This window comes from Pelobates fuscus, chromosome 12 (genome assembly GCF_036172605.1).
Source record: "Pelobates fuscus isolate aPelFus1 chromosome 12, aPelFus1.pri, whole genome shotgun sequence".
NCBI lineage: Eukaryota > Metazoa > Chordata > Amphibia > Anura > Pelobatidae > Pelobates > Pelobates fuscus.
The window spans coordinates 129359884-129377324 of record NC_086328.1 but is presented as its reverse complement, the minus strand read 5'-3'; positions in this window follow the sequence as shown (position 1 = coordinate 129377324).

Sequence of the window (17441 nt, the reverse complement as noted above, 5' to 3'; positions counted from 1 at the left end):
ATACAGACACTGAAGTGGTCATGGTTGTTTGAGTAACCCTTTAACCATCATGTGAAATTAGTAGACTTGGGCATTCATTTTCGAACTAACACGTTTTCTTACGAAATTCTATTTGTCCAAAAGACAAATGAAAGAATATAATTTAAATCATATGAAAAGACAAAATTTCACCCTGCAATTCGTTTGTTCATTTAATATAACAAGGAGGGAGCTAGTGGCTCCTTCCTTGCAATATTTAAAAATTGATCCCCACTGCTTCCTAAATCCCCCCCAACCACCACCTTCCGGGGGTTGATATTACCCCCATATTAGTATTAGGCAGGTAAATCTCCCTCCCTTACCATTGTGTGTCAAATATAGGTTTGTCTACTAAAAAACGAGCAGCCGTTGGCTGCTCACAGTTATAAAATAATAAAAAGTGACTGAACAGCGATTGCGGTTTAGTTGCTAATCCAAGAACAGGGCCCCTTGGTGGGGTACCTACTAATAGAATTAACGAGGGAGAGGCATAGTGTTCTCCCTGCTCCACCACCTGTGCCCTGTGAGTGGGGGCCATAAACAGGGGCCTCCAGTGGGTTGGAAGCTATTAAATAACATTAACAGGGAGGAGAAGGGACATAGTGTCCATGTCATGTCCCACAAGTGGGTGGGCTATTAAGTTTTTGAAGTTCCACTGTTGGGGGTTATTATAAATTGAATGGGGAGCATAGTATTCCTTCAACCCTAACCTATTGGCAGCTGGTAGTGGCTCTAAAAATAACGGGGGTGCATAGTGTCATCCCGTCCCCCCAAACAACCCCCCATTGACAGCAGATGGAAGAACTAAAAATAACAGGGGTGTATGGTGTCCACAGCCACACCCATTGGTAGTTGATGTTTCTAAAAATAATAGGGATGAGGCATAATGTCCCCTCTTGCCTGACCCATTGGTGGCAGGAGGGGGTCATAAATAACAAGTTTGGTGGACCTCTTGTCCCTGCCCACCAGTGTTGTTTGTGGGCCCTAAGGAAAAAAGTATTGTACCCTTAGTCCCACCCACTTTTGGTGGATGGAAGCCCTAAAGGATAAATGCAATAGATCGGTTTGATTGCTGCATATGTGCCATAGGTCGCCAACGCACTCTTTTCTGGCTAACAATTTCAGATGTTTGATTAGGAAAAGCTATTTAAATATTTTATTAGCTATTTTACATTTCAAGACAGATGACCAGGCAATAATTTTACAAATTGTCTTCACCAGTGCTTTGTCATGTTAAATGCTTGTGCTGCACAGATATATTACTTGGACATGATTCTCTTTAACCCCTTAAGGACACATGACATGTGTGACATGTCATGATTCCCTTTTATTCCAGAAGTTTGGTCCTTAAGGGGTTAAAGGGACACTCCAGGCACGCAGACCACTTCTGCTCATTGGAGTGGTCTGGGTGCCAACTCCCACTACTCCTAACCCTGTAAGTGTAAAACTGCAATAATTACCTTGCAGGGTTAACTCCACCTCTAGTGGCTGTCTACAAGACAGCCACTAGAGGTCACTTCCTGGATTATAGCAAGGATTTTCCTTGCTAGAGCGTCGCTGGACGTCTTCACGCTGTGTGAGGACCTCCAGCGTCGCTCAAATCCCCATAGGAAAGCATTGAAAATAGTTTTCAATGCTTTCCTATGGGGAGACCTAATGCGCATGCGCGGAATTGCCGCGCATGCGCATTAGGTCTCCTCGGCCGGTGGGCGGGATCAGTCCCGGCCGACAGAAGCACAGGGAGGAGCATCTCGGAGGAGGAGACAGCGGCGAGGGACATCGCCGCTGCCTCAGGTTTTCACCCCTTCAGTAACTGGGGATTGGTGGGTGGGAGGGAGAGGGACCCTCCAGTGCCAGGAGAACGGATCGTTTTCCTGGCACTGGAGTTTTCCTTTAATATTGACATTAAAGAGAAGACGTGTAAAAAAACATGGATACAAATTAGATGCGTGATATATACCATAGGGTAGCTACAGTAAATCTTACAAGGATTCCCAGCCTTGTGAAGGTACACGCTAAAGCAGATAAACAATGATAGCGCCTAGATTGAATAGTAAAAAAATTCAAACCCTTAAGTGGAATCACACAGAATAAATATATATATCTCAATTGGGTATTTTTTTGTGTGCAAAATCAAGTATCCCAAAGAGATGAGAAAAAAGTACAATAATAGTGCAGTATATTTTTAAATAAATTGAGTATGATAATGTAACAAGGGGTTTGCTACTATAATGACCAACTTACATATTCATTAGGGAAGCTTGGGTGCTGAGATGTCTGCTCCGATGCAATCAGTTGATTAACCTCTGTGAGAGAAATATTTGCCACTTGCCCTGTAATGCTGCAGCCTGATTGGATAAAAAAAAATCAAAAAAAATATCAAATCAATGGTAACAAAGGCTAAATGAAATAAAATGATATACATAGAACAGAAACAGAATGTGATGGCAGATAAGAACCATTCGGCCCATCTAGTCTGCCCAATTTTCTAAATATCTTCTCTTATAGCTAGGATAGCCTTATGCCTATCCCACGCATGCTTAAACTCCTTTATTATGTTAACCTCTACCACTTCAGCTGGAAGGCTATTCCATGCATCCACTACCCTCTCAGTAAAGTAATACTTCCTGATATTATTTTTAAACCTTTGCCCCTCTAATTTAAGACTATGTCCTCTTGTTGTGGTAGTTTATCTTCTTTTAAATATACTCTCCTCCTTTACATATTAATATCCTTAAACCTTTCCTGGTAAGTTTTATCCTGCAATCCATGAACCAGTTTAGTAGCCCTTCTCTGAACTCTCTCTAAGGTATCAATATCCTTCTGAAGATATGGTCTCCAGTACTGTGTACAATACTTCAAGTGAGGTCTCACCAGTGTTCTGTACAATGGCAAGAGCACTTCCCTCTTTCTACTGCTAATACCTCTCCCTATACAACCAAGCATTCTGCTTGCATTTCCTGCTGCTCTATTACATTGTCTGCCTACCTTTAAGTCATCAGAAATAATATCCACTAAATCCCTTTCCTCAGATGTTGAGGGTAGGACTTTATCAAATATTCCATACTCTGCCCTTGGGGTTTTACGTCCAAGATGCATTATCTTGCACTTATCCACATTAAATGTCAGTTGCAACAACTCTGACCATTTTTCTAGTTTACCTAAATAATTTGCCATTTGGCTTATCCCTCCTGGAACATCAACCCTGTTACATATCTTAGTATCATCAGCAAAAAGACATACCTTACCATCAAGACCTTCTGCAATATCACTAATAAAAATATTAAAGAGTATGGGCCCAAGTACAGATCCCTGACGTACCCCACTGGTGACAAGCCCAAGCTTCGAATATACTCTATTGACTACAACCCTCTGTTGCCTGTCACTCAGCCAATGCCTTACCCATTCAACAACATTGGAATCCAAACTTAAAGGTTGCAATTGATTGATAAGCCTTCTATGTGCAACCAGGGGCGTATTAGCCGCGAGGCAAACAAGGCATTTGCCTTGGGCGGCATTTTCCAGGGGGCGGCAAAAAAAGCCGCCCCCCAAATGCCCAAGGCAAATGTCTTGTTAGCCTTGCGGCTAACAGACATGCTGGGCTGCTTCTGGGCGGTCGGGCGGCGCTGCTGGGCGGGCGGCCGGCGAGGGAGCACTCCCCCTGAGCTGTCTGCTCAGCTCCCTCGCGCGCCGCAGAGTGAGGCTGGGAGCCGGAATATGACGTCATATTCCGGCTCCGCCTCCCAGCCTCACTGTGCGTCGCGCGAGGGAGCTGAGCAGACAGCTCAGGGGGAGTGCTCCCTCGCCGCCCGCCCAGCAGCGCCGCCCGACCGCCCAGCAGCCACTGGACCACCAGGGTGAAAGATGACCCCCCCAGCATTCCCAAAGGTAAGGAGGCTGGGGGGGTTAAAGTAAAAAAAAAAAAAGAAAAGTGTTAATGTGAGTGTGTGTGTGTGTGTGTGTCTGTTAGTGAGTGTGTGTGTGTCTGTTAGTGTGTGTGTCTGTTAGTGTGTGTGTGTGTGTGTCTGTTAGTGAGTGTGTGTCTGTTAGTGAGTGTGTGTCTTAGTGAGTGTGTCTTAGTGAGTGAGTGTGTCTTAGTGAGTGTGTGTGTCTTAGTGAGTGTGTGTCTTAGTGAGTGTGTGTGTGTGTGTGTCTGTTAGTGTGTGTGTGTGTGTGTCTGTTAGTGTGTGTGTGTGTGTCTGTGAGTGTGTTTGCCTGTGAGTGTGTGTGTGTCTGCTAGTTTGTGTCTGTTAGTGTGTCTGTTAGTGTGTCTGTTAGCGAGTGTGTGTGTGTGTGTTAGCGAGTGTGTGTGTCTGTTAGCGAGTGTGTGTTTCTGTTAGCGAGTGTGTGTTTCTGTTAGTGTATGCGTATGTGTCAGTGAATGTGTGTGTGTGTGTATTTAGAATGCGGGGCGGGGTAAAGGTTGGGTGGGGGTGGCGCGCAGGGGGGGGGGGGGGGGCGCCTGAGTTTTGTGCTGCCTAGGGCAGCACAAAACCAGGATACACCACTGTGTGCAACAGTGTCAAAAGCCTTACTGAAATCTAGGTAAGCAATGTCTACTGCACCACCCTGGTTTATTATTTTAGTTACCCAATCAAAAAAATCAATAAGATCAGTTTGGCATAATCTCCCTGAAGTAATCCCACGTTGTCTCTGATCTTGAAATCCATGTGTTTTTAGGTATTCAGCAATCCTATCCTTTAACATGGTTTCCATTACTTTCCCCACTACTGAAGTAAGGCTTACTGGCCTATAGTTGCCAGACTCCTCCCTACTACCTTTTTTGTGAATGGACACAACATTCGCTAACTTCCAATCATCTCGGACTACTCCTGTTAACAATGATTGGTTAAATAAATCTGTTAATGGTTTTGCTAGTACACCACTAAGCTCTTTTAATAACTTTGGGTGTATTCCATCAGGTCCCATTGACTTATTTGTCTTTACTTTTGACAGTTGAAATAGAACCTCTTCCTCTGTAAACTCACATGTAATAAATGACTCATTTGTCCTTTTTTCTAACTAAGGTCCCTTTCCTTTGTTTTCACCTGTAAATACTGAACAAAAATATTCACTGAGGCAGTCAGCTAGACCTTTATCCTCTTCTACATACCTTCCTTCTTTTGTTTTTAATCTAACTAATGCTTGTTTTACTTTCCTTTTCTCATTTATGTATCTAAAAAAGTTTTTTTCCCCTTTTTTGTTTACTGACTGTGCTATTTTCTCTTCTGTGTGTGATTTGGAAGCTCTTATTATTATTATTATTATTATTATTGCCATTTATATAGCGCCAACAGATTCCGTAGCGCTTTACAATATTTTGAGAGGGGGGGGATGTAACAATAAATAAGACAATTACAAGAAAACTTACAGGAATAATAGGTTGAAGAGGACCCTGCTCAAATGAGCTTACAGTCTATAGGAAGTGGGGTATTAGAAACATTAGGATAGGAAATATCAAGTAGGAGTGAAGCAGAGCTGGAGGAGAGAGCAAAGCACTATCCCATAGGGACAGGTATGTAAGGGAGAGATTACTCTGGGAGGCCATACGCTTTCCTGAAGAGATGGGATTTAAGGCCCTTCTTAAATGATTGAAGACTAGGGGAGAGTCTGATGGCAGTAGGCAAGTTATTCCATAGGAGAGGAGCCGCCCGTGAAAAGTCCTGCAAGCGTGAGTTGGCCATACGGGTGCGAGCAGCGGTCAGGAGGTGGTCGCGGGCAGAGCGGAGGGTACGAGGAGGGGCATACCTCTGGATCAGTGAAGAGATATAAGAGGGGCTGGAATTGTTCAGTGCTTTAAATGTATGGGTTAGCACTTTGAATTGACTCCTATAGGATACAGGGAGCCAATGTAAGGACTGGCAGAGGGGCGAGGTGTGAGAGGACCGACTGGATAGGAAAATCAGTCTAGCTGCAGCATTCATTACAGACTGTAGCGGGGCAGTACGGCTTTTGGGGAGACCAATCAGGAGAGGGTTACAGTAATCCATGCGGGAAATTACTAGAGCATGGACAAGCTCCTTGGTAGCATCTTGCGTAAGAAAGGGGCGGATGCGGGCTATGTTTTTGAGTTGGAACCTACAGGACTTGGCAACAAACTGGATGTGAGACTCAAAGGTGAGACCAGAGTCAAGTATGACGCCAAGACAGCGCGCTTGTAGGGATGGACTCATGTGGATATAACTGACTTGAAGGGAGAGTGAGAGAGGAGGATCAGTATTAGGAGGAGGAAAGACAAGGAGTTCAGTTTTAGAGAGGTTAAGTTTGAGAAAGCGTGATGACATCCAGTCAGAGATGGAAGAGAGGCAAGCAGTGACACGTTGCAGGACGGCCGGGGAGAGGTATATCTGAGTGTCATCAGATCAACTTGCTTAGCCTCTTTCTGCCTAATCTTATAGATCATTTTGTCTTTCTCACTCTGTTTTTTTTTATAATTACTAAATGCTAACTTTTAGTTTTTTTTTTTACTATTTTGGCCACATCTGCGGAGTACCACAGTGGTTTCTTGAATTTTTCGCTTTTACTGACAAGCCTAATGTAATTTTCTGTTGCCTTCAGCAGTGCAAATTTTAAATTATCCCATTTCTCTTGGACTCCATTTAAATTGCTCCAGTCTGATAATGACTCCTTTACTCATATTCTAATTTTAGAAAAGTCTGTTTTTTTAAAGTCTAAAACTTTTGTTTTTGTTTGGTGTGACTCAGTTCTTATATTAAACCACACTGACTGGTGATCGCTGGATCCTAAACTTTCACCTAAAGTAATATCTGATACCAAATCTCCATTTGTTAACACTAAATTTAGTATGGCCTCTCTACGAGTTGGCTCCTCAACAACTTTTTTTAGAGACAATCCCAGTATGGAGTTTAGAATATGTGTGCTCCTGGCACAAGTAGCTATTTTTGTTTTCCAATTCACATCAGGAAGATTAAAGTCACCCATGATGATAACTCCCCCCTTCATTGTCATTTTAGCTATTTCCTCAACTGGTAGATTATCTAAATCTTCTATTTGTCCTGGGGGCCTATAAATCACACCTACACGAGTTACTGTGTGATTACCAAATTCTAATGTAACCCAAACGGACTCTATGTTCGCCTCACTAACTTTTAATAGGCTAGATTTTATGCTATCCTTCACATACAGGGCCACCCCTCCCCCTTTCTTGCCTTCCCTGTCTTTTCTATATAAAGAGTACCCTGGTATTGCTATGTCCCAGTCATTTTTCTCATTATACCATGTCTCAGTAACAGCGACTAAATCTACATTATCAGTTGCCATTATTGCCACAAGTTAATGGATCTTATTCCCTAAACTGCGAGCATTGCTAGACATTACTCTAAGCATATCATTTTTTGAACACACTTGCTACAGGCACCTTCTGTCCTTGTTTTGGGGGACAATTGGATTGATGTTGTATCACCCTTTTGTCCCCCCTCCTAGTTTAAATACATCCTAGCAAAACCTCTGAACTGCTCACTGAGAACATTTGTTCCCTTTTGAGAAAGATGCAAACCATCTTTTTTGTACAGTTAATTTCCATTCCAAACAGAGCTACCATGAGAAATAAAGCCGAATCCTTGCTCCCGACACCATTCACCAAGCCACAAGTTAAAGTCCCTAATACGCATCCGCCTGTCGTTCTGAGTGTTATGCACAGGCAGAACTTCAGAGAATGACAGCGTGGGAGCCACCTGCCATATATCATTGTCAAAAACACTAAAAACGTCCTTCCTTAACCTCTGATATATTTTCCCTATAAACACTATTTAACCCTCCACTCATGATTCCCTCGTGTTACGGTAGATAATGTATAATGTTTATGGAACTGTATGCCTAAATAGCGTGAGACAAATGTAGGCAAAACTAACTAATCCTGTGGAGAGATGGAGAACAATCCTGTATACGTGCCATGGCTTGATTAACTTTGTCTGTTGCTGAAATAAACACTAAAAGATCAGTCATTACACTGCTTGCCTTGTCCTACAATCTTCCTCGAAGGGCCTGGAAATGTATTATTTATATCCTTATGTGTGAAGTTTGAATATACTTCATCCCATAAAGAAGTCTATGCTTGAAACTTCATCTGCATCACATAACCAGGTTTTTACTGTATACTTATATTTTTCTGTTAAACTAATACAATGTATAATGTACCTGCTTCTTCTGAGCAGAAACATAGAGTGTAGAGTCCAATCGTTATTTATGTATATAGAGAGAGAGGATATGTGATTGTGAACTGTGTATTGAGGGAGACAGAATTTCGAGTGGTTTATAAATATCTCCACAGCTCCTAGATGGCATTATTTTACCTAATATATTCTTTTACATAACATACGTTTGTGTTAGGGTAGTATTAGTGTTAAAATTTATTGTTAAGGCAGCATTGGGACATTAAACCAAAATGGATCTTACCTAGTTCTGCTTTAGGCACGTTTTGGCACAACATTTTAGGAAGAATTGGTGTTAGTGCTGACATGTGTGATGGTGTCTCTCTTCGGGGGAAAAGTTTTAAATTATTTACGGTTTGAGTATCTGTTTTATTGAGTGATGACAATTCCTTTAATTTAGCAAGGTCACTGTATGCACTTATCTTCACTGGAGCGTGCTCTGTGTTACAATTTGATGTAAAAGTGGATTTATCCCAGTCCAACTGTTCTAGTTTTCCTCCATATTTCCACTCCCTTTCCTTGCAGCTAAGGGGCTTCTGATTTTCTTTCTCGAAACAACAACCATCTTTATTCCTATTTTCAAGTTCATTTGCTGGTTTTACTGGACTAGAACCATGGACACGATATTCAACACATAATTCTGTTGTTTTTGTATTTGTTGCACTAACCATGTTTACATCTTGTGACATTTTAGAATCCGTGCGTAATATGTTTCTTGCCAGTAAATCTGTATTTCCAACATTTCCATTTTTCGGAGACGATTGACTTTCAGTTTGAGAATCAGTAGTGACATGTAGATGTGTGTTCTCCTGCCATTCTTCACAGGTTTTACTGTTATTAATAAACAATGGCAAAACAGAGGATTTTTTCTGTTGATTATTACTTTCCTCTTCCAGTCCTATCAGGCTTCCACTTGTATCACTATGCATGGAGGGGTTACTATCACTGTTAGAAGTATGCTTACGTTCAAGGCAATTATTGCTTTTGTCTTCGTGGCCAAAGTCCGTCTCATTTTGCATCTCTGAGGACATTTGCTTATACTGGAGCAAATCAGTGCATACATTAACAGTGTTTTTTTCTCTCAGCTGCATTTGTTTAGCTTTAAATTGTTCGCTGTAATCATAACTTGGAAATGTGTTTAAGTCTGCTATACATTGCCTCTGATGAGGACTGTGACGTTCGTTTTCACTACTGACCACAGAGACAGAGAAACTTTCAATTGTAGAACTAATTTTACTTGAAACTATCTCCGGTTCTAGACTATCACTGAATTCAGGAAACCCTAATGATTCTTGGTTACAGTATTCCTTTACCAAGGCACCTTTGTCAGTCTGTGTAGCACATGTCTTGTCAGTTACAGTATAAATGTGTTTACTTGTTGCATCTACAGATTTAAGATGGCTGGTGTCTCCTTGCAGATTTGTACCCTCACTGGAAATAGACTGTGGTGTATTAAGGTCTAGTGCCATGTTCATGGAGATGTCTTCTATGCTTTTCACATTTTCTTGAACGCATAGAATATTTACTGTGTTAAAAATGGATCCATAATTTTGATCTTTACAGCCGTATACATTTTGAAGACCAGGAAAATCTGATGGAAAAAAACAACAACAAACAAATATTATAAATGAAAATCAAAACAATGATCTATTGTCCCTAAACCGAATCAATAAAAACATGAAATCTGCAAGACCTGACTAATTACAATCCTCTTACCAGCAAAAGGTTATATATATTATAAACAAATCTGCAATAAGACAAAGCATTCAGAAGACACAATCAATATCAAATCAGAAGTGGCGGTACTTGGTGTCAATCCACATGGTATCCTGAGGGCCAAACAAACATTTAATATATGAAATCTATATGCTGTTGAAGAAAATGGTGCACTGGCAGCAACCAATAAACCAGAAATGCAGCCAATTCTTCAGAGGTCAGTTGTGTCTGATTGAAACACATCAGGGCTGTCTTTCCCCAGGGGCACTCTGGGCAGTTGCCCAGGGGCCCCACAGGCATGGGGTTCCCACCGCGCTACCCAGGCTGACAGGGGAGATCCCCTCTCACACACAGCGCCACAGAAAAAAGGACAAGGCCACTGCACCCAGACCACTTCATTGAGACTAAGTGGTCTGTGTGACTTTACTGTCCCTTCAATGTAGAGTTTCTCATATTTTCCATTAGACATTCACTCAATTTGGAATACATTTATGTTGTGTAGCCATAACTGCTAGGGAAAAAAAGAATACACCCCTTAAGAGATCTGAGAAAATGTATATTATGTATACCCAGCAATAGTTATTTCTGTATAGCCTGTAATTCATTCATCACTCCTGTACTAATAAAGGTCATCAAAGTTACTTAACTTCTCATGTGGTAATATAGTAACTAAAATTATAGATCAGGGTGGTGCAGTAGACATTGCTTACCTAGATTTCAGTAAGGCTTTTGACACTGTTGCACATAGAAGGCTTATCAAAAAACTACAATCTTTGAGTTTGGATTCTAATATTGTTGAATGGGTAAGGCAGTGGCTGAGTGACAGGCAACAGAGGGTTGTAGTCAATGGAGTATATTCGAAGCTTGGGCTTGTCACCAGTGGGGTACCTCAGGGATCTGTACTTGGACCCATTCTCTTTAATACTTTTATTAGTGATATTGCAGAAGGTCTTGATGGTAAGGTGTGTCTTTTTGCGGATGATACTAAGATATGTAACAGGGTTGATGTTCCAGGAGGGATAAGCCAAATGGAAAATGATTTAGGTAAACTAGAAAAATGGTCAGAGTTGTGGCAGCTGACATTTAATGTGGATAAGTGCAAGATAATGCATCTTGGACGTAAAAACCCAAGGGCAGAGTACAGAATATTTGATAGCGTCCTAACCTCAACATCTGAGGAAAGGGATTTAGGGGTGATTATTTCTGATGACTTAAAGGTAGGCAGACAATGTAATAGAGCAGCAGGAAATGCTAGCAGAATGCTTGGTTGTATAGGGAGAGGTATTAGCAGTAGAAAGAGGGAAGTGCTCATGCCATTGTACAGAACACTGGTGAGACCTCACTTGGAATATTGTACGCAGTACTGGAGACCGTATCTTCAGAAGGATATTGATACCTTAGAGAGAGTTCAGAGAAGGGCTACTAAACTGGTTCATGGATTGCAGCATAAAACTTACCAGGAAAGGTTAAAGGATCTTAACATGTATAGCTTGGAGGAAAGACGAGACAGGGGGGATATGATAGAAATATTTAAATACATAAAGGGAATCAACACAGTAAAGGAGGAGACTATATTTAAAAGAAGAAAAACTACCACAACAAGAGGACATAGTCTTAAATTAGAGGGACAAAGGTTTAAAAATAATATCAGGAAGTATTACTTTACTGAGAGGGTAGTGGATGCATGGAATAGCCTTCCAGCTGAAGTGGTAGAGGTTAACACAGTAAAGGAGTTTAAGCATGCGTGGGATAGGCATAAGGCTATCCTAACTATAAGATAAGGCCAGGGACTAATGACAGTATTTAGAAAATTGGGCAGACTAGATGGGCCGAATGGTTCTTATCTGCCGTCACATTCTATGTTTCTATGTTTCTATGTTTCTAATATTGCCAATTGAATTGCCAATGGCAAAATCAAAAAGAGGTTTTATACAAGATCCTGGCTAGCTAAGCTAATCCTGAAACTGCTGAACGATATCAAGCTAAAGTCTGTAAGCTAGATTTTATTCTAGCAATAATGATTAGGGAACAGATGCAAAAATTATAACCCTTTTCCTAAATGACCAAAAGGGATTGGTCTCTCAGTACACATATGAATATATATGTGTAAATACATTAGGACAGGTCATAGTGTCTCAATATAAGATAGCTGAGTAGCAGCTATAAACCATGAATTAATATTTACTCATTTTTTGGTTTCCTGCCCTGGCTAATTTTTTATACCTTCTTACGAGCCACAATGTAAAACTTAAAGCCATGAAGCTGTATAAAAGTTATAAATGGAGACATCGCAAAACTTTCCCACACGGAAATGAAGGTAATATTCCATCAACATGAAAACTGTGTAGTTTTGATGTAATTGACAATATATTTAATTACCATCAGAAACTTTTTTCTTGTTAATATCGTTTTTTAGAATCTCTTCGCTGTTCTTCTGCATGATAATAGTACTTGTGGAGCAATCGTTTACTGACAAATTTTGTAAACGACTTTCATCCAAGAGGGAAACTTCCATATGAGCCTGTTTATCATCCACATATTCAACATGCTCATTCACTTTGACCTTCAAATAGAAAGAAAAAGCAGAACATACATCTTAATAACATGCCAAAGCTGAGCATGGGGCAAGCTACACTGGGTAGGGTTATGTACATAATGCTTGGAACACCGGTAAACGTTTTTTTATATTGGTGGGTTTGAATAATATTTTTTTTTATTCATTAACAAGATTATTCAATAAACCAGAAATTGAAATTAATTATATTTGAGAAAGTTTAAAGTGGCACTGTCATGGCCGAATCCCGTTTTTTTTTTTAACCCCCGTCCCGACTCCATTACATCTAGTTGTCGCCCCTAGTCGCCCCCAAATGCCCCTAAGCCCCCCATATTACCTATTTTTGCATCTTTACTTTGTGTCCGGACCTAGGTCCTGGGCGCCGCCATCTTTGTGTGGGTAGATGAAGTCCCTGTGGGACACGTCATCTGCCCACACTAGATAGCACTGTGAAATTCCCACGCATGCCCATGCGAACGTGAATTTCATCTATTCATTCGTCAGAAAGACAAATAAATGTAAAAATAGAAGCGGCAGGGAGCAGTGTTTCATCCACTTCCTAAGCCCCCCAATATGACCCCCATAATAGCCCAAGGGAGATTAAAATCTTTCGAATGCCCTTACTCGCTATGCCGCAAGTAGGGGCATGTCTACTCTACTCGCTATGCCGCAAATAGGGGCATCTCTACGAAACAGTGAGCAGCCACTGGCTGCTCACTGTTTACTAGACATGCTCCTACTTGCGAGTAGGGGCAGAATTTACTAATACTAAATGCTTCTGGGTAGACTAGATGGGCTGAATGGTTCTTATCTGTCGTCACATTCTATGTTTCTATGTTTCTAAGTAATTGTTACTTAATATTAGTGAAGTTGGCTGAAAGACCAATTTAGGTATTTCAGCCTTTTGGTAGATAGCTCCCTAATACTGTGAGAATTGAGGCGCTATCTACTAAGCGGCTGCAAGATGCAGCCACGGCACGAATAGGATCGGAGTTTCATTTATTAGAATAAAATTCCGATCCGAACAAATTCCCGAATTGCGTCCTAACATGAATGAACAAACTGTTCTCATTCTGTTTGGATGAAATTCGATAGTTTCACCGGTGTTCTGTCTAAGTGACAGAACGTTGGGGAATAATGACAGGAAGCATTGCGAGATCATGGGGGAAAGGTAAGAATTGTGGGAAAATTGCTTTGACCACAGGAAACGGAGCACACTTTTTTCCACCGCTTGTCAAGCGTAAGAAACCTCCATAAGACAAAGTAGTCCCTAAGACATTATCCTTTAGTCCCTACTTTGTCTTATGGTTTAAAGAAAACTAGGAAGAAATGAAGAACAGATCCTGAGAGAGGGAGAGAAGAGGAATCGATTGGGGAAAGGAAAGTTCGGCATGACAGTGCAGCTTTAAGCCAAAATGGTATTATAGGAAACATTCTCAAAATCAGCCATTTTCCAAGACTAAAATGTTAGTGCTAAGAAGTTTGCCTTGATAATGGCAGGTGAGCTTACACTTTAATGGTCACTGTAGTGAAATAATGCTTTGTTAATGGTGATGATTTTAATGTTGATAATGTTAATGTTGATAATGTTATTTAATTGTGCATTGGTAACTATTGTAGTTTTGTGTTATATACATAGAATGTAAGCTCATTGAGCAGGGCCCTCCACCTCTCTGTTCCTGTACGTCCAATTGTCTGGTTACAATTACATGTCTGTTAGTCCACCCATTGTACAGCGCTACGGAATCTGATGGCGCTATATAAATAATTAAATAATAATAAAGATAATAATATAAATTTTGGAAGAATACTACGGTCATTTCTGCCACCAAGAGTAATGGGCATTCGAGAGCTGGGCTATCGTGTGTTGTTTTTAAACCAGTCTCAACATTGTTTTTGTTTTCATAAAGGGAAGACTATAAAATTAAAATATAGAAACATGATTCTAATTCCTAGATTAAAACTAAGTTGTGCAGGATCCCCTTCCCTTTTTTCCATTCACATTAGTTGTCAGGAATTTCCTATTTTACATCCGTCGTATAATGTAAAGCTTTGTAGAATATACTACCGTTGTAGAATTGTTCAGAATAATTATACATACAAATACCTGATTCTTCCACATTCTCAAAGTGTTCTTGTGCTCATTCTGAAGAGCGAGGAACTTTTCCTCATTTTCTGTTGCCTTTGCCCTCTGAAGCTCATTATCTCTTTCAAGGGTCTGCAATAAAATTAATTATCCAAAAAATAATCAATACCACATTAATGAATTCCGATGTGTTTTATGTAGCTTGGACCTTTGTTTCTAACATGCAGAAAGAGCCACACAGATCAGTGATAATGCGCTATCAACAATAATTTTCATAAATTAGCAGAAAGGTACTTATAGTTTAGCTAACAGAAAACAAGGGGGAGTTTATAGAAAGGAAATGGCAATAAAAGGATATAAAAACACTTGCCATTACTCAGATTCACTGCATGAGTTTTAATGTTCTGAAAAACTAATATAAAGTGAAGAGATAGGAGACCTGCAATGTAGCACGCCGATACCTCAGAATAATGGAAATAATGAAGAATAAAAGGCAATATATGAAATTATTTTGGTGTACCATTAAAGAATGCAATACATAACGACCACATGGACTATCTACTTAGTTAAATATTCATGCATGTATGAACAAGTCACATTTATCCTTTAGGAAAAAAATGAAAAAAATAGCTACAACGGCACACTTTAAAAGAGCTTCGCTTATGATGTACAACATAACTAACACTGCCAAAGCAACACATACTATTTCTGCGTTTACTCAACACTAGCTTTCCTGTCATGTTGATAAATTAAGGTAATTCAGAATGAATCAACAGTAACAGTTCACACACATTTCAGGTTCCCTAGGAATTTTTACTTAATCATATTTTTCAGCAGGAAGGATAAAAGACTTGCATCCATGACAATGAACTAACTCCAACCTTTCTAAGATGTAAACATTGCTCCAGCGGACAATCGATGTCAATGTATGAGACGCTGGATCAATTATATTTATGGGTCTTTGCTTTGTTTTTTTGGATTTACTTCAGAGCAACTAGTCAAGTATGAAATTATAATATGTAGCAAACTTCTTCGCTTTTGTCTGCCTATAAATTATGGCAGATGATTCACTGATTCAAATAAAACAATTCTTAGGAGAAAACAATATACGGGCCCTGTGTGTAGTGTATTCTGTTACCTGAAGAAAAAAAAAACCTCACTGTTTTCCCCACTTGGTGAGGGGCACATAAAGAGAACAGTGTGCTGATGTTGCATCCATATCAGTGCATATTTATGAGCTGTTTTATTTTTGGTAATTTACTGAAATTAAATAACTGTGCGCTTTTTTTTAGTAAGATACTGCCCGTATTCACAGAAATTATTCCAAGGGGTAGAAATGTATCATACATTATCAACCTTGTCCATCATCTCTGGTGATATAAGGTATGTGCTTCTTTTTTTTTTTTTTTTTTTTTACCATTTTAGAACGTAAGAGGAACACATTATACAGTTTTGCCTGATGCAAGCACCTATGCTTCCTTGCAGTGATGCAGAGGTAATGCTCAAACCAAAAATTGTGAATACAGCTAAAATCTAAAAAGAAAAATCACAATAGTATAACACCATTTAGTAGATAAACCACCAATCGCGGAAAGTTAGGTCGCAAGAATTAGAAAGAAATGTTCCGAAATACACCATTTTACAAACCAGGCAGACCATTTTAAAAATAAGCTATTTAAAAGGGGTCATAATAAAAAATACTTTGGAAAATGAAAAGTTTTACGAAAATTAGATTTGCAACATATTTTAAAACTATGGAACATAAAAACAAAACTAATAATGATTTCCAATATGCTTTCATCACAAATGATACATCTAAACATTATTAAGTAAATAAACATTTTGAATAAACCTTGGTTCATATTGTTGAATGATCCCATTTCAGGGACATTCTAACCCCAAAGATCTCCTAGGATACAGGAAAGGAAAGAATAACAAAAAAAAATGTATTGGCCCAAAGCTTTGTCCGTAAAAGAGAAGACATAAGGAAAAAGGAGGTTTCTTCACAAGTAGGGTATAGACATAGTTAAAAAATGAAGGGTTATCTACTAAATGGTGTTACACTATATTGATTTTTCTTTTTAGATTTTAGATGTATTCCCAATTTGATTTTGGTTGAGTATGGTTCTATGTTACAAGAATTAAGAGGGGAGCCGCACTCAATTCCAGTCGACACCAGGGTCACTGGAGCAGGACCAGCAATCCCACAATGCTTAGGCAAACAGAAAAATGGTCTCCAGGCACTCAGGGTGTTCGAACCATAGGCAGATTTATTCGGTCAAAAGAGTGACAGAGCAGCAATGTTTTAACCTGCTATGAGGTCTTTGTCAAGCATATATCAATATTTCTGTTGTTTTCACGTATACTCCTGGAAGGAATGCTTTTATTACAATATAACTAATTTTAGGAATAATGTCTGATGAGGTTTGAACAGATATTAAAGTTTGTACAACTGAACATTACTCAGGTGAGATATATTGTCAGAATATACTGAAATGTAAATGACACAAACAGTTCACAATAATATGAGATATTAATATAACCTGATAATTGTCTTTGAGAGTAGTCAGCTGATTTTCCAAATTTAAAATGGTTTGGGTGTGCCGCTGAATTAACTGTAACATATTTTGCAAAGATCGCATATCTTCCTAATAAATGAAAAAAGATATCTAACATTCAAGGTAAATTTTTTTGCATATACATATATTTTAATTATACTTTTCCAATATATACAAGCTCAATATTGTTGTACAGGATCATTTGAGGTCCTACCAGACTAAAACAACAATTTAGGCAAATACCCCCACAACCCTTGGACATTAATCAGTGGTGGAAATTCCACCGGTGCAGTCGATGTGGCTGCCCTGGGGCCTGCACACTTTGGGGGTCCATTGGG